General features: G+C 38.3%; 1 protein-coding gene across 1 annotated transcript in view; it reads left to right on the top strand.

Annotated features, from left to right (window-relative positions):
• LOC117084902 (A disintegrin and metalloproteinase with thrombospondin motifs 3-like) overlaps positions 1 to 22,486 on the top strand; it is a 159,747-nt gene that overhangs the window by 22,162 nt on the left and 115,099 nt on the right. The gene's annotated exons all lie outside the window — the stretch shown is intronic.

Genomic DNA, 22,486 nt, shown 5'->3' on the forward strand with positions numbered 1-22,486 from the left:
AAGACGACATTATTCCAAGAAACGAAAGACAAATATTTAAGCATTTTTTTTTTTGGTTAATATTTTTCCTTGTATTACACTTGAGGATTTTATTTCCTTATTTTGTTTGAAGTGTTCTGAAAACTTTCCAAAAAAGCATAGGTTCCTTCAAAATGACAGTATTTTACTCCTTATGTGGAAACTTTGGATGTCTTCATAAAGAAAATATTTTGAAAGTATTATTTAGCTTCCTCACAGAATGCTAATGTGAGAAATGAGCAGATTCTGTCAGAATTTGTCCAAATAGCGTTACTTTATGAACGCAAGGTGCAATACTTTCTGTGTGGCGGCTTTGATTTTTCATTTTCAAATTCAATACCCATATATTGCTTTTCAGTTTTGTGGTTGAGGTCAATAGTAACCAGCCCTACTGTACACACTCTGTAGAGGTGAACTATTTTTATTTGTTTTGTATCTCCAGTTGTTATTTGAAAGGTGTGTTAGTGTTTACGCCTCTTCCATATACAGCTGATTCCAAGTCTTTATTACAAAAAAGCAACCATTTTTATTTCTGTGGTTATCAGGCTGCTGTTTCTTGGGAGTTCAGAGCTGTTACTTTTGTTTTGTCACTGCTTCCGGGAGTTCTCGAAATATTTCTTTCATTCCTGATTATAATTATTCTATTATTCTATAATACCTTGGCTGATCCTCCTGTGATACCTTGAATATTCTGCTGTTGTCCTCTATATGCATAACTTCAACCCAATGGAGTTAAGATACAATGTTTTACCAAGTGCTGGTGAGTTCATCATGTTTTAGTTTATTTTTGCAAGCTTGTACTGACTCTTGATGTTCTGTAGGGTTGTAAAAACCAGCACAGAAAACTGTGTGGCATGCATGCAGCAGGTCCACTTCTGCAACATGAACACCGCTAGTTTAGAATTATACTTCACAGTTGGTGCTGGACTAGCTTCTAGGGTTCCAAGCCATAAAGAATCTCTCAGATTCCTCTCATTCTGCGTAAAAGGTTGACTAGAACTGGATTAACTTAAATCATTGAATAAAAACACTAAGAAAGTACTTTCTAGAAGACTAAACAAGATTCAAGATATTGACTCAGAGAGCTATGATTCAATACTAAGATATAAAAGGAAATAAATTATATAAAATATATTAACACTTTTAAGTACACCATCTTGAGTATAGATCTTAATTTAGTGTTATTTTAAAATTTTATAGCATAAGAAATTATTTAATTTTCATTTCCTCGATTAAGATTTGAAACTTGGGATATTGACTTGAAAACCAGTTTAGGGCAGGCAAAAGGCAAGGAAATCATTTTAATGCATTATTGCAGTGATTTTTAAACCTGATCAGATAATCAGTGTTTTTCTTACTGTCCATGTCAAATTATTTAATCATAGATATAGAAATATGGGGCAATAGCAAGTTGATGCAAGGAAGAGGAAAATAGATATGAAGTATGAATGGAAATTATTTAATTTCTCATTTTTAAGATATGGTGTTAACTATATCATGTATATGTCAGTGTAATATATGTGTGTATGTGTGTGTGTATAAAACTTGTACCAGTATTCATTTGCTCCATTCTTTGATCCATTAACTAATAAATTAAAAAAATTCGTAGGAAGCTGGTTATGGGCACTATTCTGGGCACTGTGAAAGAGTGAAAGAAATAATCATGGTTACACCCTCAAGGAGCTCAGAAATGTAAAGTTTTGCCATAGAATGTAAGTGTCCAAAATGTTTGGTAAAAGAACACACACACACACACGTAAAATATATGTAAATATTTATATAATTATATATAATTAAATATATAACTTTTATATATTTATTTTATATAGTATATGAATTATGTTTACTTTAAATTATGATTAAGGAAGGTATCTTCTGGAGAGATTTTATGAATGGAACATAATTTTTCAGCAGAAAGAAGTGGCCCAGACGTTGAGTTTGATCAGGAAAAGGGTGGGTCTGGCCTTATTAGGCAGTGCTGAGGATGTGGACATGCACAAATGGAAGTCTTTTCTAGAGTTTCCAGCTCATAGCAGCTGTGTGCTAGGAGGAAGAAAGCAGATGGTGCAGAATCAGAAGCAGGCTTAGGAAAGCAGATCAATAAACTGAGGGAAAACACAGTAGTTGCTTCATTGAGTTGTGGAGGATTTCTTAAAATTGAAGAATTGCTTTGAACCGGATAAACCTTTAGAAGAGATCATTTCAAAGTTTAATTGGTGAGAATGAGATTGTGGATAAATTTGGCTGAAAATTGGTGCCTGAGTCCTTTAACTGGGTATGTGTAGGGATTTAGGCTTGGCCTTCTTGACGTTAAGGAGGGAAGCATGGATACTGAGATAACATCGATGCCAGAGAATTAACCTGATGGCATATAAAGCCATTGTCTTGGGAGGCTCTGGGGTTATAATAAAATCCAAGTTGTCTTAATAGAATGTATATCCCCTTCTGGCCTAAAAATACGGATGAGAAAATCTCTGCCCATCGAGTATAGTTAGTTAAAGCCATTGAAACCCTACCTGCATGAGAAATTTAATCAATTTCATTAGATTAATATTGGACTGGCATAGAAGGAATTCCAGTGATTCAATTTTCTACATGTGTTCTTTGAAGTTGTTGCACATAGGAAGTAGCCGCAGGTATTTACTCCTCACTAAGTTGGGAAATTCATGGCAAGACCCTCTCCATGAGTGAAATCTCTTCTGCTGCTTTGTCAGATACTCTGTGAGTTTGAAATGGGCAGCACACCAGACATATTTAACAGAATGATTAATTTAATTAAAAAATCCCAGTGCTACTTAAGTGTGCTGCGTAGACTCAGGTTTGTGACAAGACAGATACCAATAGTGAGGCGAAGTGTTTAGGAACTTTTATAGCAATTTTGACAGTTAATGTATGTCTGTTGGGTCTAATAATACCAGTTTTAAAAATGGGTTGGCATTTTCTGTCTTTTTTCACTATATTCTAGTAGTTAGTTTTTAATGCATCAAATTGTATTTATTTTATATGTACAAAAATACTAGTCTGGAACTGACTGGGGAGAAAAACTGTTTCTTCACCATAGATAGTTTGAGAAACAGGCAGTGACACTTAGCTGATTTTGCCCACTCTGGACATCAGAAATGTGACTGAAATCACCTATTCCAGGTAATTGTATGAAATGATCGCATGAAAGTCAATTTAACATAGGCTTTATCAAAGAGGACAGAAGGATGCCTTGAGTGACATATGGAGCTATGGCCTGGAATATGATCTAGACATAGATATTACTCAATGAGTTTCTGAAATCAACAGGATTTCCTGTACAAAGGAATTGACAATGCTTCCTACCCAGTGTGAACAATCAAGAACAATGTCTTTTTCTGTCTAGCATTAACCCTTTCCTGTTCTCAGTCAATATTATCATGTATACATGACTGCTAATCCTTTACCAATTACAGCTTTATCCTTGCTCTAGTCTGCCCTAATTATAGGTAAGAATTATTGAGATATTCAATCACAGAACTGTCCCCACTTTCTGACAGCATCCAATCTAGAAAAATGCCCTACTTCTTTAGACTTTTCTCAAAATTACCCAACCAAAGCCCAAATGCTGTTAATAATAGGTTCTTTTCAACAGTCTCTTACTGAGATGCTCATGGTTCCCTCTGCTGTGCGTTCTCCATCTCAGCAACATGTAATAAATCCATCTTCTTAACTAAAGATGTGCTTCTGATGATCTTTGGCTAGAGGGTGTTGATATGCTTTTCCTCTTCACTTCTACACCTTTGAAATGAGAATCTGGTGGTCAGGAGTCATGACAATGGCAGGCATTTTACACACTTCTTGGGAAGACACTTCTGGCTGAGAATCCCAGATGAAAATAGATTTCTCCCACAGAGTTCTGGCATTTACTCTCTAATACCATAAAATCTCCCCTGTGAATAGTGGCAACTCACAATCATATTTTGTGGTCTACAATTTGCCAAAATAAAGGTTTTTTGGTTAGTAGGCTTTATGTGATGTGTTTCATAATCTAAAGAAACTGGATTTTTCTCAACTTGCTCGAACAGTATCGCCTTGCTAATTCCTCTGGACTGTCATCAGAGGGACCTGGTTGTGAGTGGAAGAACTGACTAGCTAATGGCTCTACTGGGTTACCTAGCTCAGTGATTTCCTTGTGGGCTGATTTTAAGATCAAGGGGGTTTATCTAGGACAGAGGTTTTTAAAGTTTTTTTTTTTTTTTAATGTTTGTAATTCTTCCTTCAAATGAAATCACTAGAGGTTATCTAATAAAATAGAGTGTAAATTGGATAAACTCAGGAAAGGTCTGGTTAAAATACTCTCCCTCCTGCCTTGTCCTCAGTTCACACCACTGTTGGGCTCCCTGAGGCATCTCACAGAGATCTTTACTGGTAGGGTAGGGGTTTTTCGAAGCTTGACATTCACAATTTGGGAACTATAAAGAGAGCCTCTCTTCTAAAACATCTGACAGTCACATCTGGTTAATATCAGAGACATTTTATCTTTGTTGGATTTTGAGCAGGACTAAATGAAGTCTTTGTGGGCAACTGCAAAGTTACCAGGAAAACAGCCCTAGTTACCTGCCTTAAGACTTTTGCTCTGTGATTTGATCCCTTCAAAAACATAATCTTGCCATGCCTATTTTAGTAAGTCTACCTGCAGAGGCACTTTTTTAAAAAGTCCATTTAAAAAGGTATTATGAACCAGTATACCTATGATTGAGAACATTTGACTAGAGATTATGAGCTGTGATACAGCTTGATCTGGTAAATGAAATGTTTGATACTAAAAATAGGCAGTAAGTTTTTAGCTATTTATAGTGGATTTAGAAAAGAAAGTTTTTGAGGGCTGATTTTGACATGTTGACATTTGCATATCGGCTTTAATGAGAGAACTTGATCTGAAGACCTGTTGCCTCTCACCTCTTCCTCCCATGGAAGATATCCACAGAAGGTGTTGTGTGTGTTATTGTTGAGACAGAAGACATAGCTGTACCTTCATGGATTACATGCTGACTTGAGACCTTAGAAGGTCTGAAGAATAAAGGACTGAAGCAATGTTTCACCTGCAGGTACCTACACCAGGCTATTTTGGCAATGCAGAATTGGAAGACGCTTAAAGCCCTTATACCCTTTAATTTCCAGGGAGTAGGAACAAAGCAGCAGGCATTGACCCTTTTCAGAATGAAGAATGATGAGAGTCCTCCAGTTTAATTAGTCTGGAAGAACCAGTGTTGACCTCATCGCTACCTTCCTGAGGTGTGGTCAAGCAGTGGCTCCTCGAGAGCTGATGGAATGTACCTAGTTTTGTGTGCTTGCCTATGCCAGGTTTGAGCTATTGGATACATCATCCACCTTTCCTCCTTCTTCAAATAGGCAGGCAGTTTGTGTTTATTCAGGATGAAGAGGGAAGGTTTGGCATAGTGCTTGATCATTTTCATATCTCATGTCTAATTTTCATATGGCTAGAATCATATATATGTCAAGCCTTTTCCATTTTTTAAAATCTATATTTCTCTTTTGTGACTAATTATCTTATACAAAGAATATCCAAGGATGTGATCTTGGAATAAAGTAGAAAACCAAAAAAAAAAAAATCAAAAGTGTTTGCAAATTTAAATAATATGTTTAATAATATTTATTTGTAGTTAAATTAAATTATTCATGTTTATTTATCACTATAAGTACCACCTGGTCACAGTTTGTTCTTTTTTATACATCAATTTGATTATAGTTTTTCCCAAATATCTCTTCTTTGATATAGTAATTTTTAAAAATTAAATTAAATATGGTTAAAAATTAGGGAAAATTGCACATTTCTTTTTGGATAGATCTGGACAAACAGAAAATAAAAGAGGCATGGGAAGTACTTTTTCTTTCTATTGTTGGCCTGAAAAGTAATACTTTCTATTCTTTTCAATGCCATGAAAACCATGATGTCATTATAACTAATGAAAGTTTTTGAAGATACTAAAGAAATGCTTTAAGGACTGTGAAAATATTGCTTGAGCACATCTGAAATATTTTCTTCTGGGTAAATTATAATTAAAACAAGAACAAAAGCACAGCACAGAATTGATATGGTGCCTTTGTATGTAATCATGCCCTGAGGTCACAGCCTCCTTGAAAACTAAAGTCAGCCTCAAGGTTTGACTTAAGAATCGTCAATTCTAGAAATCCTGATCCAAGTTAAAGCATTTTGAAGCACTACCATTAAGTTGTTACACTGATTGCTGTGGTAACTGAGATTGGTCAAGTGTAACTCTTGTCTTCAAAGAGTACTGGAAATAAATTAAGCTGTATGATTTAACACTATTAGAAATATAGAGAGATTCATCAGAAATACAATTTAAAAGGGAGACTTCACTGTTGTCACTCTATAACAATGAAATTGCAAAAAAAAAGGGGTTGAAAAATCAATTTTGTTTTTTGTTAAGGTAGGCCGAATTCTCTGCCTCTAAAACAAGACATTTAAAACACTTTGTTTTCAAAAGAGTTGATTAATTTTTGAGCAATACTAGACTACTACTAAATGTATGAAGAGATTATTATTAGTTTTATGGTGCTTTGTCATCCTAAATAGGTATCAGTAAACAGATTCAGATCTTCCATAATTTCTGAAAATTCTCATGTATTGATTGAAGAAACAGTAATATATAATTGAACTGAGATCTAACTCCAGATTCAGTCATACTGAAAAATAAGACATATATATATTAGCCTGACAGGTTTTGAGATGTACTATCTAGATTGTAATAGCCTACTTTTTCTTCCAGTATTTTTTGTGATAAAATACACATAACATAAAATGTACTGCCTTAATCATGTTTTAAGTATACAGTTCAGTGGTGTTAAGTACATTCATATGCTTGTGCAACCATCACTATCATCCATCTCCAGAATTATTTTCATTTTATAAAACTGAAATGCTATGCCTATTAAGAAATTACTTTCCATTTCTACCTCCTTATAGCCTCTGACAATCACCATTCTACTTTTTGTTTCTATAATTTTGACTTCTCTAAATACTTCATATAAGTGGAATCATATAATATTTTTCATTTTGTGACTAGTTTATTGCATTTAGCATAATGTCCTTAAATTTCATCCATTTTGAAGCATATGTCAGAATTTCCTTACTTTGTAAGGCTGTATAATATCCCATTGTATGTATGTATCACATTTTATGTATTCATTTATCTGTTGTTATATAACTTGGATTGCTTCCACACTTTAGATACTGTGAATAATGCTGCCATTAACGTGAGTGTACACATATCTTTTCAAGACTGAGTGTTCAGTTCAGTTGAATTTATCGCCTGAAGTGATACTGCTGGATCATATGGTCATTCTATTTTTAATTTTTGGAAAGAAATTGCCATACTGTTCCCCATGGTAGCTGTATTAGTTCATCTTTACACTGCTGATGAAGATACACCTGAGACTGAGTACTTTTCAAAAGAGAGAGGTTTATATGTTATTCCTCTTAGTGCCTTAAACTAGAACCTGTTCAGACATGTGATAAGTTAGTACAAGTTTATTTTGGTGCAAAATAATTTAGAAATTTATCCATAGTTTTTCATAATACACATTTTCCATGAACATTTTGAAGTTTCCTCTTAATACTTGCTTATTTATACTGCAAATCCTATTTTGAAATTGAGAAAATATTTTAATGATGATGTGCTTTCTTGCACATATATCTTTCTGAGAGAAAAAGACACCATAAAAAGCAAATGTGTGTATCATTACCAGCAGCAGCAGAAGAAGAAAAGAAAGAACAACAAAATCTGTATGTTTCCAAATAAGTAAAGTTTTTAAGTGAAATAGAAAAACTGGAAATAAGACTGTTGAGACCTTGGTTCTAGTGGATGTTGTGTTTCTAATTCTGGTCTCTTCATCTCCAGCTGATATTTTAGAGTGTCTGAAGCACTTTTTGTCTATCTCAATCAGAACTTTATTATGTAGGACAGAAATGAGAAAAGGAAGTCATGGGTCATACTTTGGAGTTTGCCTCCCAAGTATCTCTTTCCTTATTTATTTATACATGTAGTCACATTCATTAGGAAAATCAGAAAAACTATGAAAAGAAGTTTCTAGTATCTGAAATTCTGGTCCACAATGGTATACAGGTAGAACAGAACACAATTTATTGTTAAACTATGATTTTTTTGTTAATAATGGATTGACAGTGATAACAATAAAATAATGATAACAATAGTTAACATTTGTTTTGTACTTCTTAGGATGAGACATGTATTTCACATGTATTAGTTTATTCATTTCCACAACAACCTAGTATATTAGGTGCAGTAATTATCCATGTTTAAGGAAAGTTTAACCATAAAATTTACCTATTTTACTAGAATACTTTCTGATTAAAAGTTAATAATTTTAACTACAATTAAATTTGAGTAGTTATTCTAAATATGAATATATACACAGAGCAAATAACATTTAGGGTATAAGTCCATTTTCATGTTGCTATGAAGAAATAACTAAAACTGGGTTAATTTATAAAGAAAAAGAGGTTTAATGGACTCACAGTTCCATATGGCTAGGGAGGCCTCACAATCATGGTGGAAGGCAAAGGAGGAACAAAGTCACATCTTACATGGTGGCAGGCAAGAGAACATGTGCAGGAGAACTGCCCTTTGTGAAACCATCAGATCCCATGAGACATATTCACTACCACAAAAACAGCATGGGAAAAACCCACCCCCATGATTCAGTTACCTCTCACTGAGTACCTCCCATGACATGTGGGGATTAGGGGAGCTACAATTCAAAATGAGATCTAGGTGGGGATACAGCCACACCATATCATTCTACCCTGGCCCCTGCCAAATCTCATGTCCTAACATTTCAGAAGCAATCATGCCTTCCCAACAGTCCCCCAAAGTCTTCACTTATTTCAGATAAGCTCAGAAGTCCACAGTCCAAAGTCTCATCTGAGACAACGCAAGTCCCTTCCGCCTATAAGCCTATAAAATCAAAGCAAGTTAGTTACTTCTTACATACAATGTGGGTATAGGCATTGGGTAAATACAGACATTCCAAATGGGAGAAATTGGCCAAAAACAAAGGGGCTACAGGGCCCATGCCAGTTCGAAATACAGCAGGGCAGTCAAATTTTAAAGCTCCAAAATGAATTCCTTTGACTCCAGGTCTCACATCTGGGTCACACTGATGCAAGAGCTGGGTTCCCATGGTCTTGGGCAGCTCCAACCCCTGTGGCTCTGCAGGGTACAGCCTTCCTCCCAGCTGCTATCATGGGCTGGTGTTGAGTGCCTGCAGCTTTTCCAGGCATATGGTGTAAGCTGTCGGTGGATATACCACTCTGGGGTCTGGAGGACGGTGGCCCTCTTCTCACAGCTCCACTAGGTGGTACCCCAGTAGGGACTCTGTGTGGGGGCTCCCACCTGACATTTCCCTTCTGCACTGCCCTAGCAGAGATTCTCCATGAGAGTGCTGCATCTGCAGCAAACTTCTGCCTGGACATCCAGGCATTTCCATACATCCTCTGAAATCTAGGTGGAGGTTCTCAAACCTCAGTACTTGACTTGTGTGCACCTGCAGGCTCAACACCATGTGGAATCTGCCAAGGCTTGGGGCTTGCACCCTCTGAAGTCATGGGCCATGCTTGGCCCCTTTTAGTCATGGCTGGAGCATCTGGGATGCAGGCCATGAGTCTCTAGACTGCACACAGCATGACAACCCTGGGTCTGGCCCATGAAACCATGTTTTCCTCCTAGAACTCCGGGAATGTGATGGTAGGGGCTGCTGTGAAGACCTCTGACATGCCCTGGAGACATTTTCCCCATTGTTTTGGGGATTAACATTTGGTTCCTTGTTATTTATGCAAACTTCTACAGCTAGCTTGAATTTCTTCTCAGAAAATGGGATTTTCTTTCCTATCTCATTGTCAGGCTGCAAATTTTCCGAATTTCTATGCTCTGCTTACCTTATAAAACTGAATGCTATTAACAACATCCAAGTCACCTCTTAAATGCTTTGCTGCTTAGAAATTTCTTCCAGCAGATACCCTAAATCATGTCTCTCAAGTTCAAAGTTCCACAAATCTCTAGGGCAGGGTGAAAATGCTGCCAGTTTCTTTGCTAAAACGTAACAAGAGTCAGCTTTGCTCTAGTTTCCAACAAATTCCTCATCTCCATCTGAGACCACCTCAGCTTGGCTTTCATTGTCCATATCATTATCAGCATTTTGGTCAAAACCATTCAACAAGTCTCTAGGAAGTTGCAAACATTCCCACATTTTCCTGTCGTTTTCTGAGCCCTTCTAACTGTCCCAACCTCTGCCTGTTACCCAGTTCTAAAGTTGCTTTCACATTTTTGGGTAACTTTTCAGCAGCACCTCACTGTGTTAGTCCATTTTCATGCTGCTGATACAGATGTACCCGAGACTGGGTAATTTACAAGAGAAAGAAGCTTAATTGGACTCACAGTTTCATGTGGCTGGGGAAGCCTCACAATCATGGCAGAAGGCAAGGAGGAGCAAGTCACATCTTAAGTGGATGGCAGCAAAGAGAGAGCTTATGCAGGCAAACTCCCATTGTTTAAAACTATCAGATCTCATGAGAATCATTCCCTATCAGGAGAACAGCACAGGAAAGACACATCCCCATAATTCAGTCACCTCCCATTAGGTTCCTCCCATGACATGTGGGAATTGTGTGAATTACAGTTCAAGATGAGATTTGGGTGGGGACACAGCCAAACCACATCAGTAACTATACCATTTTACATTCCTACCAACAGTGCACAGAGTTTGAGTTTTTTTCACATACTTGTGAATGCTGGTTATTTTCTGTTTTTTTTTTTTTTTTTTTTTTTTTTTATAGTGGCCATCCTAAAGGTTGTGAGGTGGGTGGTGTCTTATTATAGTTTTGAGATGCATTTCCCTAATGGTTAGTGAAGTTGAACATCTTTTCATGTGCCTGTTGGCCACTTGTGAATTTTCTTTGGAGAAATATCTACTGGAGTCATTTGCTCATTTTTGAATCTGGTTGTTTTTTGTTGTTGAGTTTTAGGAGTTTATATATTCTAGATATTAATCTCTTATCAGATATATGGTTTGCAAGTGTTCTCTTCCATTCTGTGTGTTGCCTTTTTACTCTGTTAATAGTGTCTTTTGATACACAAAAGCCTTTTTATTTTCATAAAGTCCAATTTATTTTTTTCTTTTGTTCCCTGTGCCTTTGATGTGAGATCAATTGCAAAATTCAATGTTGTGAAGCTTTTGCCATATATATATATATTTAACAAGAGTTTTTAGTTTTATGTCTGATATTTAGGTCTTTGATCCATTTTGTATTAATTTTTGTGTATATTGTTAGGTAAGGATCCAGCTTTATGCTTTGGGCATGTGGATATCAAGTTTTCCCAGCTCCATTTGTTGAAAAGACTGTCTTTTCTCAATTGAATGGTCTTGGCACCCCTTTTGGAAATCATTTGACCATATACGCAACAGTTTATTTCTGGACTTTCTATTCTATTCCACTGCTGCATATGTTTATCTTTAGGCTAATATAACACTATTTTGATTACTGTAGCTTTGTAATAAGTTTTGTTATCAGGAAGTGCGAGTCCTCCAGCTTTATGCTTTTTTTTTTCAGGTTTGTTTTGGTGATTTGGGTTCCTGTGAGATTCTGTATGAAATTTAAGATGGGTTTTTAACTTCAGCCAAAAGAAGTCTTTGGTATTTATTTCAGAAGGTGTACTGGTAATGAACTCCTTCAGCCTGTATTTATCTAGAAATATCTTCTCCCTCAATTTTGAAGGGATGTTTTGCCAAATTAGGATTCTTGGTGTACAATTTTTTTTTTCTCTTGGCATTCTGAATATATCAGTCCACTCCCTCTGGAATCTGTAAGTTTCTGATGAGAAATCTGCTGATTATCTTGAGGATCCCTTGTATGTGATGAATCATTTCTCTCTTTGTCTTTGTCTTTCAACAATTTAATTACGATGTATCTTGGTGTTAGTCTCTTTGAATTCATGCTACTTGGAGTTTATTGAGCTTCTTATATGTTTATATTTATGTCTTTCATCAAATTTGGGAAGTTTCTAGCTATTATTTCTTCAGATATTTTCTTTTTTTTTTTTTTTATTATACTTTAAGTTCTAGGGTACATGTGCATGACGTTTATATCATGTATAACTCCCCAATGCAATCCCTCCCTCCTCCCCCCTCCCCATGATAGGCCCCAGTGTGTGATGTTCCCCTTCCCGAGTCCAAGTGATCTCATTGTTCAGTTCCCACCTATGAGTGAGAACATGCGGTGTTTGGTTTCTCTTCTTGTGATAGTTTGCTAAGAATGATGGTTTCCAGCTGCATCCATGTCCCTACAAAGGACGCAAACTCATCCTTTTTGACGGCTGCATAGTATTCCATGGTGTATATGTGCCACATTTTCTTTATCCAGTCTGTCACAGATGGACATTTGGGTTGATTCCAAGTCTTTGCTATTGTGAATAGTGCCGCAATAAACAACGTGTGCATGTGTCTTTGTAGTAGAGTAATTTATAATCCTTTGGGTATATACCCAGTAGTGGGATGGCTGGGTCATATGGTACATCTAGTTCTAGATCCTTGAGGAATCGCCATACTGTTTTCCATAATGGTTGAACTAGTTTACAATCCCACCAACAGTGTAAAAGTGTTCCTATTTCTCCACATCCTCTCCAACACCTGTTGTTTCCTGACTTCTTAATGATTGCCATTCTAACTGGTGTGAGATGGTATCTCATTGTGGTTTTGATTTGCATTTCTCTGATGGCCAGTGATGATGAGCATTTTTTCATGTGTCTGTTGGCTGTATGGATGTCTTCTTTTGAGAAATGTCTGTTCATATCCTTTCCCCACTTTTTGATGGGGTTGTTTGCTTTTTTCTTGTATATTTGTTTGAGTTCTTGGTAGATTCTGGATATTAGCCCTTTGTCAGATGAGTAGGTTGCAAAAATTTTTTCCCATTCTGTAGGTTGCCTGTTCACTCTGATGGTAGTTTCTTTGGCTGTGCAAAAGCTCTTTAGTTTAATTAGATCCCATGTGTCATTTTTGCTTTTGCTGCCGTTGCTTTTGGTGTTTTAGACATGAAGTCCTTGCCCATGCCTATGTCCTGAATGGTACTACCTAGATTTTCTTCTAGGGTTTTTATGGTATTAGGTCTAACATTTAAGTCTCTAATCCATCTTGAATTAATTTTCGTATAAGGGGTAAGGAAAGGATCCAGTTTCAGCTTTCTACTTATGGCTAGCCAATTTTCCCAGCACCATTTATTAAATAGGGAATCCTTTCCCCATTTCTTGTTTCTCTCAGGTTTGTCAAAGATCAGATGGCTGTAGATGTGTGGTATTATTTCTGAGGACTCTGTTCTGTTCCATTGGTCTATATCTCTGTTTTGGTACCAGTACCATGCTGTTTTGGTTACTGTAGCCTTGTAGTATAGTTTGAAGTCAGGTAGCGTGACGCCTCCAGCTTTGTCCTTTTGACCTAGGATTGTCTTGGCAATGCGGGCTCTTTTTTGGTTCCATATGAACTTTAAAGCCGTTTTTTCCAATTCTGTGAAGAAAGTCATTGGTAGCTTGATGGGGATGGCATTGAATCTATAAATCACCTTGGGCAGTATGGCCATTTTCACGATATTGATTCTTCCTATCCATGAGCATGGTATGTTCTTCCATTTGTTTGTGTCCTCTTTGATTTCACTGAGCAGTGGTTTGTAGTTCTCCTTGAAGAGGTCCTTTACATCCCTTGTAAGCTGGATTCCTAGGTATTTGATTCTCTTTGAAGCAATTGTGAATGGAAGTTGATTCCTGATTTGGCTCTCTGCTTGTCTGTTACTGGTGTATAAGAATGCTTGTGATTTTTGCACATTAATTTTGTATCCTGAGACTTTGCTGAAGTTGCTTATCAGCTGAAGGAGATTTTGGGCTGAGACAATGGGGTTTTCTAAATATACAATCATGTCATCTGCAAACAGGGACAATTTGACTTCTTCTTTTCCTAACTGGATACCCTTGATTTCTTTCTCTTGCCTGATTGCCCTAGCCAGAACTTCCAACACTATGTTGAATAGGAGTGGTGAGAGAGGGCATCCCTGTCTTGTGCCAGTTTTCAAAGGGAATTTTTCCAGTTTTTGCCCATTCAGTATGATATTAGCTGTGGGTTTGTCATAAATAGCTCTTATTATTTTGAGGTACGTTCCATCAATACCAATTTATTGAGCGTTTTTAGCATAAAGGGCTGTTGAATTTTGTCAAAAGCCTTTTCTGCATCTATTGAGATAATCATGTGGTTCTTGTCTTTGGTTCTGTTTATATGCTGGATTACGTTTATTGATTTGCGAATGTTGAACCAGCCTTGCATCCCAGGGATGAAGCCCACTTGATCATGGTGGATAAGCTTTTTGATGTGCTGCTGAATCCGGTTTGCCAGTATTTTATTGAGGATTTTTGCATCGATGTTCATCAGGGATATTGGTCTAAAATTCTCTCTTTTTGTTGTGTCTCTGCCAGGCTTTGGTATCAGGATGATGTTGGCCTCATAAAAAGAGTTAGGGAGGATTCCCTCTTTTTCTATTGATTGAATAGTTTCAGAAGGAATGGTACCAGCTCCACCTTGTACCTCTGGTAGAATTCAGCTGTGAATCCATCTGGTCCTGGACTTTTTTTGGTGGGTAGGCTATTAATTGTTGCCTCAATTTCAGAGCCTGCTATTGGTCTATTCAGGGATTCAACTTCTTCCTGGTTTAGTCTTGGGAGAGTGTAAGTGTCCAGGAAATTATCCATTTCTTCTAGATTTTCTAGTTGATTTGCGTAGAGGTGTTTATAGTATTCTCTGATGGTAGTTTGTATTTCTGTGGGGTCGGTGGTGATATCCCCTTTATCATTTTTTATTGCGTCTATTTGATTCCTCTCTCTTTTCTTCTTTATTAGTCTAGCTAGCGGTCTGTCAATTTTGTTGATCTTTTCAAAAAACCAACTCCTGGATTCATTGATTTTTTGGAGGTTTTTTGTGTCTCTATCTCCTTCAGTTCTGCTCTGATCTTAGTTATTTCTTGCCTTCTGCTAGCTTTTGAATGTGTTTGCTCTTGCCTCTCTAGTTCTTTTAATTGTGATGTTAGAGTGTCAATTTTAGATCTCTCCTGCTTTCTCTTGTGGGCATTTAGTGCTATAAATTTCCCTCTACACACTGCTTTAAATGTGTCCCAGAGATTCTGGTATGTTGTATCTTTGTTCTCATTGGTTTCAAAGAACATCTTTATTTCTGCTTTCATTTCGTTATGTACCCAGTAGTCATTCAGGAGCAGGTTGTTCAGTTTCCATGTAGTTGAGCGGTTTGGATTGAGTTTCTTAGTCCTGAGTTCTAGTTTGATTGCACTGTGGTCTGAGAGACAGTTTGTTATAATTTCTGTTCTTGTACATTTGCTGAGGAGTGCTTTACTTCCAATTATGTGGTCAATTTTGGAATAAGTGCGATGTGGTGCTGAGAAGAATGTATATTCTGTTGATTTGGGGTGGAGAGTTCTATAGATGTCTATTAGGTCCGCTTGGTGCAGAGATGAGTTCAATTCCTGGATATCCTTGTTAACTTTCTGTCTCGTTGATCTGTCTAATGTTGACAGTGGAGTGTTGAAGTCTCCCATTATTATTGTATGGGAGTCTAAGTCTCTTTGTAGGTCTCTAAGGACTTGCTTTATGAATCTGGGTGCTCCTGTATTGGGTGCATATATATTTAGGAGAGTTAGCTCTTCCTGTTGAATTGATCCCTTTACCATGATGTAATGGCCTTCTTTGTCTCTTTTGATCTTTGATGGTTTAAAGTCTGTTTTATCAGAGACTAGGATTGCAACCCCTGCTTTTTTTTGTTCTCCATTTGCTTGGTAGATCTTCCTCCATCCCTTTATTTTGAGCCTATGTATGTCTCTGCATGTGAGATGGGTCTCCTGAATACAGCAGACTGATGGGTCTTGACTCTTGATCCAGTTTGCCAGTCTGTGTCTTTAATTGGAGCATTTAGACCATTGACATTTAAGGTTAATATTGTTATGTGTGAACTTGATCCTGTCATTATGATATTAACTGGTTATTTTGCTCGTTAGTTGATGCAGTTTCTTCCTAGCCTCGATGGTCTTTACATTTTGGCATGTTTTTGCAATGGCTGGTACCGGTTGTTCCTTTCCATGTTTAGGGCTTCCTTCAGGGTCTCTTGTAAGGCAGGCCTGGTGGTGACAAAATCTCTAAGCATTTGCTTATCTGTAAAGGATTTTATTTCTCCTTCACTGATGAAGCTTAGTTTGGCTGGATATGAAATTCTGGGTTGAAAATTCTTTTCTTTAAGAACGTTGAATATTGGCCCCCACTCTCTTCTGGCTTGTAGAGTTTCTGCCGAGAGGTCTGCTGTTATTCTGATGGGCTTCCCTTTGTGGGTAACCCGACCTTTCTCTCTGGCTGCCCTTAAGATTTTTTCCTTCATTTCAACTTTGGTGAATCTGGCAATTATGTGTCTTGGAGTTGCTCTTCTGGAGGAGTATCTTTGTGGCGTTCTCTGTATTTCCTGAATTTGAATGTTGGCCTGCCCTACTAGGTTGGGGAAGTTCTCCTGGATGATATCCTGAAGAGTGTTTTCCAACTTGGTTCCATTTTCCCCCTCACTTTCAGGCACCCCAATCAGACGTAGATTTGGTCTTTTTACATAATCCCATACTTCTTGCAGGCTTTGTTCATTTCTTTTTCTTCTTTTTTCTTTTGGTTTCTCTTCTCGCTTCATTTCATTCATTTGATCCTCAATCGCTGATACTCTTTCTTCCAGTTGATCGAGTCGGTTACTGAAGCTTGTGCATTTGTCACGTATTTCTCGTGTCATGGTTTTCATCTCTGTCATTTCGTTTATGATCTTCTCTGCATTAATTATCTAGCTGTCAATTCTTCCACTTTTTTTCAAGATTTTTAGTTTCTTTGCGCTGGGTACGTAATTCCTCCTTTAGCTCTGAGAGGTTTGATGGAGTGAAGCCTTCTTCTCTCATCTCGTCAAAGTCATTCTCTGACCAGCTTTGATCCGTTGCTGGCGATGGGCTGCGCTCCTTTGCAGGGGGAGATGCGCTCTTATTTTTTGAATTTCCAGCTTTTCTGCCCTGCTTCTTCCCCATCTTTGTGGTTTTATCTGTCTCTGGACTTTGATGATGGTGACGTACGGATGGGGTTTTGGTATAGGTGTCCTTCCTGTTTGATAGTTTTCCGTCTGACAGTCAGAAGGACTGTCTGTTGGTCTGTTGGAGATTGCTTGAGGTCCACTCCAGACCCTGTTTGCCTGGGTATCAGCAGCAGAGGTTGCCGAAGATAGAATATTGCTGAACAGCGAGTGTACCTGTCTGATTCTTTCTTTGGAAGTTTCCTCTCAGGGGTGACGCCACCCTGTGAGGTGTGGGGTGTCAGACTGCCCCTAGTGGGGGATGTCTCCCAGCTAGGCTACTCAGGGGTCAGGGACCCACCTGAGCAGGCAGTCTGTCCGTTCTCGGATCTCAACCTCCGCGTTAGGAGATCCACGGCTCTCCCCAAAGCTGTCAGACAGAGTCGTTCGCGTCTGCACCGCCCCCGCTCTTTCCCCTAATGGGCTGCAGCTGTGCGCTGTCCGCAGAGGTAGAGTCTACAGAGACAGGCAGGCTTCCTTGAGCTGCTGTGAGCTCCACCCAGTTCGAGCTTCCCAGCGGCTTTGTTTACCTACTTAAGCCTCAGCAATGGCGGGCGCCCCTCCCCCAGCCTCGCTGCTGCCTTGCGGATAGATCGCCGCAGACGGCTGTGTTAGCAGTGAGGGAGGCTCCGTGGGCGTGGGACCCTCCCGGCCAGGTGTGGGATATATTCTCCTGGTGTGCCTGTTTCCTTAAAGCGCAGTATTGGGGTGGGAGTTACCCGATTTTCCAGGTGTTGTGTGTCTCAGTTCCCCTGGCTAGGAAAAAGGGATTCCTTCCCCCTTGCGCTTCCAGGTGAGGCGATGCCTCGCCCTGCTTCAGCTCACGCTGGTCAGGCTGCAGCAGCTGACCAGCACCGATTGTCCGGCACTCCCTAGCGAGATGACCCCAGTACCTCAGTTGAAAACGCAGAAATCACCGGTCTTCTGTGTCGCTCGCGCTGGGAGTTGGAGACTGGAGCTGCTCCTATTCGGCCATCTTCCAGATATTTTCTTTGCTTCTTCCTTTTTCTCTTCTCTTTCTGGATTTCCCACAATATGTATGTTGGTCTGCTTAATGGTGTTCCACGGGTCCTTCAGGCTCTGTTCACTTTCCTTCAATCTTTTTTCTTTCTCAGACTTGGTATTTCCATGGTCCTACCTTCAAGTTTAATAATTTTTCTGCCTTCTCAAATCTGCCTTTGAATTCCTGTAGTGAATTTTCCAGTTCAGTTAGTTTCCTTTTCAACTCCAGAATTTCTTTTTGGTTTCTTTCTTTCTGTCTTTCTTGATATTTTCATTTCTTTGCATATACCACTTTCTTGACTTTCTCCATGTGTGTCTTAATTCTTTAAACATCTTTAAGACAGTTGTTTTAAAGTATTTATCTAGTAGATCTGCTACTGCTGCCACTAGGTCTTATTTAGGAATGGTGTCTATTGTTTTTTTTCTTTTCCTTTGAATGGACCATACTTTTCTGTTCCTTTGTGCTCCTTGTGATTTTTGGTTTTAAACTGAGCTTCTGAACCTAATAGTGTTGTATCTCTGGAAATCAGATTTCCTCCCATTCCTCAGGGCTTGCTGTTTGCTTTGTTGTTGTTGCTGTTTATTTGTTTATAGTTGTTGTAGGCTGCCTCTTTTCCAAAGATTAGGCTGAACTGTAAACTTAAGGTCTTCTCAGATCTTCTGTGAGCCTGTGCCTTTCCCGGAGCATGCACAATGACTTTCAAACTTTTCTTGTACATGTAGTTGCTTTTGACTATCCTAGTATTCAGTCTCTGGTTCACAAAAGGAGAAAAAGAGAAAAATGAAAAAAAAAAAGCTATCTCTTTAAATTCCCTAAAAATCATTTCAGTCAGATGAGGAGGGCTTTGCAACAATGGAGGGAGTAACAAAAAAGCCTGTTACTCTTTATCTAAATCTCCATGATCAGAAGCATCAGTGATCAGGGCATGAATCCCAGATATTTGGAGAACAAGGCCCTTTTTGCCCACATTGGCTCCTGCAAGTTGTATGCAAGCTGCTCTAGAAATATGTGCATAGCTGCCTGCCCCAGGGCTGAGGGTTGGGGTACTGGTAACTGCTACTGTACTAAGAGCTGAAGTTGACTAAAGTTAACTGTAATTTATTATTTGAGTCTTCCCCTGGAAGTGATAAGCCTTCAATAGACTATAGAGTTCCAAAATTCTATCCTCAGACAGATTCTGCCAGTATAATTGTTACCTTAGTGGGGAAATTCTTGGTGCTTCCTATTCTATCGCATTTTTAGAATCTTACCTGTTACATTTTAATTTTATAAAATGTTTAGAATATATTAAATTGGGGTTTCTTTGTGGGAATAATCAATAAACACGAATGAAAACGAATAGTGGCCAAAGTATTCTGAGTTATGATACTTTGGGAGAGTTCAGTTTTAAAAAAATTAAGTACCATTGATGACAGATGTCAAACCTTTCGTAAAATGGTCGAAGGAAAGGACTCATGTTGGGATTGATCACAGTGTTGTTTTAGAATTAGATAAACTTGGACTCTAGTTCCAGTTCTATCATTTACCAGCCTCAGGACTTTGAGCAAGTTATTTAACCTTGCTAAGGTCTCTTTCCTTCAGTAAAATGGGGAAAGTAATGCTTTTCGGATTAGGGCATTACCAAGAGCATTAATGCATCTTCCACACAGCCTGGCCCTTAGGAAATCAGCGTTACTGAAATCCTCTTCTTTTTCCATTTACAATGATTTGTTTTAGCATTTTGTGATTAATAATAATTATGATTAAGTTTGCAAAATAAGATATGCTGCAGTAACCCAATTTGGCCTGTGAGTCAGTTTGTGGAAAATATAGTCGTCCACGAAATTAGAACCTTGGTGAAACTCCTTGTAATTTTAAGATAACCTTTTCTACGTCATGTATGGCTCCTTTAACATCATCTTCCCTGAGGGTTACTTTAATCTCTGCTCTCCTGAAGACTTCTAACGATAAAAAACCCATTACTTTCCATCTTATTTATATATAGCTCTACCATATAGAAAGTTATTGTTCCATGTATTTGAATCTTCGGAGTTGAGACAAAGATTTAATAACCATGATAGACTTCTTATTGCTGTTGTCATTACAATAGTGAGGTTTTACACAATTGACCACCATGTAGTGCACTGTGTCACAAATAACCATACAGAAAATAACTTCTGCTGTAGGAAATAGTTCCTTCAGTGGTGTGATGTAGTTCACACCCTAGCTGGAATAGAATTAACCTGACATAAGTCACAATTTTAAGATTTGTCTCAGGCTTTTCGTTTTGGTCAAATATTAAGTTAGGAATCTCAGAATGAGATGTATTTGGGATAGAGGGTAAAGGGTTTTATGGCATCAGATGGGGTATTCTGTTGTTCAGAATCTTCCCAACCTCATTAATTTGCTATTTTTTTGTTTTGTTTTTAAGTGATGGTGTTTAATATGCGACTTTATACCTTTTTTTTTTTTTTTTTCCTGGTCTAGAGTCTTCCATAAAAACAAGCATCAAGCAAGGAGTGGGCGTTTTCTGCCCCTCTGTGGAGGTAATTGAAAGGAATGAAGAAAGAGGTGGCATAGGGGTGCCTAGCTCCAATTACCAGAAAATGTAGTTTTTAGACTGGAATGGCATTATCAAAGTAGAGCTTTGGGATTCTGACTAGCTGATAAAACTTTCCAACCTCAATTTAAAATGTAGAAGACTTCTGGAAGGTCTACTTCTATCTGGTGATGTCTCTAAAAGTAGATATTAACAGATTGAGAGGACTGTACTGTTAGATGCTGGGGTGTCTCATTAACCTAATGGGATCCAGTCTTAAAGTCGACTTCTGAGCTGATCATATGAAGCCTGAGAGAAAATGAAGAACAGTACTTAATGAGAGAATTTGCAAATGTTAGCAACCCAAACACAATGGGAAACATTTCATGTAGCATTATCAGTGAAACATGATGCTTTTAACATAGTGATTGGACTCTTAGGGTAACCCTTCCTTTGGGCTTGCAAGATATTTGACCTTGCTTAGGGTGTACCAGTATTTTACGCTTTACTTCTTGGCTTCTTACAGTCCTTTATTTTGCATACCTGACTCTGAGAATGGTATTAACTGGCTGCCTGGGCAAGAAAGCTGACCAAGCATAGTGATGTGGGTCCAGATAAAATAAGTCTCCATGAGGTCTCTATTTGGTCAACTTCACCTCACTCCCAACCTTGGCTTCAACTGTGGTGTCACACCTAGACTTAGCATATAGAAATGAGAGAAGACTTTGAGACGTATTGGTTCCAGACTCTAATATTGAGCCATATTGGTTCACTTTGAGCCATATTTGTTCTAGACTCTTTGAGCCATATTGGTCCTAGACCCTAACCATTGATCTAAAATTTTCAGAAAGGGATCTCTTTTTATATGCTGTGCTTGGAAAAAAAATTTAGGAACATGTTCATCTATGAGAATGTTTGAAATATGGGCTGTATTCATGGTACCATGTTACTACTTTTTTTCCATACTTAAAAACCAGGAGTTTGAATTAGGTCAGTGATTCTTTTTGTTCCATTTGTTGAACGTTATTTAAAGTATTTTCTATACCAAACTGTGTAGTGACCATTTTTGCTACTTTTTAATAACGTAAAAACATACAAAATTGCTGGTCAAAGTTCACCATGAGTACAAATTACTCTTCCTCTACACTGGTTGATTCCTCTTCCTCTACACTGGTTGATTCCCCTTTCCAATAAAACAACTTATTCATAGATCTGTACCATTTTGTCCAGTCTTAATGAAACAATGACATTCATTCTCAGATCTTCATTACTGCTTCCACTGGTCCCTTAAGATCTACGGAGCTAGAATTAGAAAATCATTAACTATTAAGTTAGTTCTTGAGGTTCCTTCTGGGACTGTGATGTTCCTTTTTTTTTTTTTTTTTTTTTGAGACGGAGTCCCGCTTTGTTGCCCAGGCTGGAGTGTGGTGGCGCCATCTCGGCTCACTGCAAGCGCCGCCTCCTGTGTTCACGCCATTCTCCTGCCTCAACCTCCCAAGTAGCTGGGACTACAGGCGCCCACCGCCATGCCCAGCTAATTTTTTGTATTTTTAGTAGAGACGGGGTTTCACCGTGTTGGTCAGGATGGTCTCCATCTCCTGACCTCGTGATCCACCCGACTGGGCCTCCCAAAGTGCTAGGATTACAGGAGGGAGCCACCGCGCCTGACCGGGGACTGTGATGTTCTATGACTATATCCAAATTGTCTTCTAATTTGTTTTTATGGACAGTGTCCT

This window comes from Trachypithecus francoisi, unplaced genomic scaffold (genome assembly GCF_009764315.1).
Source record: "Trachypithecus francoisi isolate TF-2019V2 unplaced genomic scaffold, Tfra_2.0 Lachesis_group1, whole genome shotgun sequence".
Taxonomy (NCBI): domain Eukaryota; kingdom Metazoa; phylum Chordata; class Mammalia; order Primates; family Cercopithecidae; genus Trachypithecus; species Trachypithecus francoisi.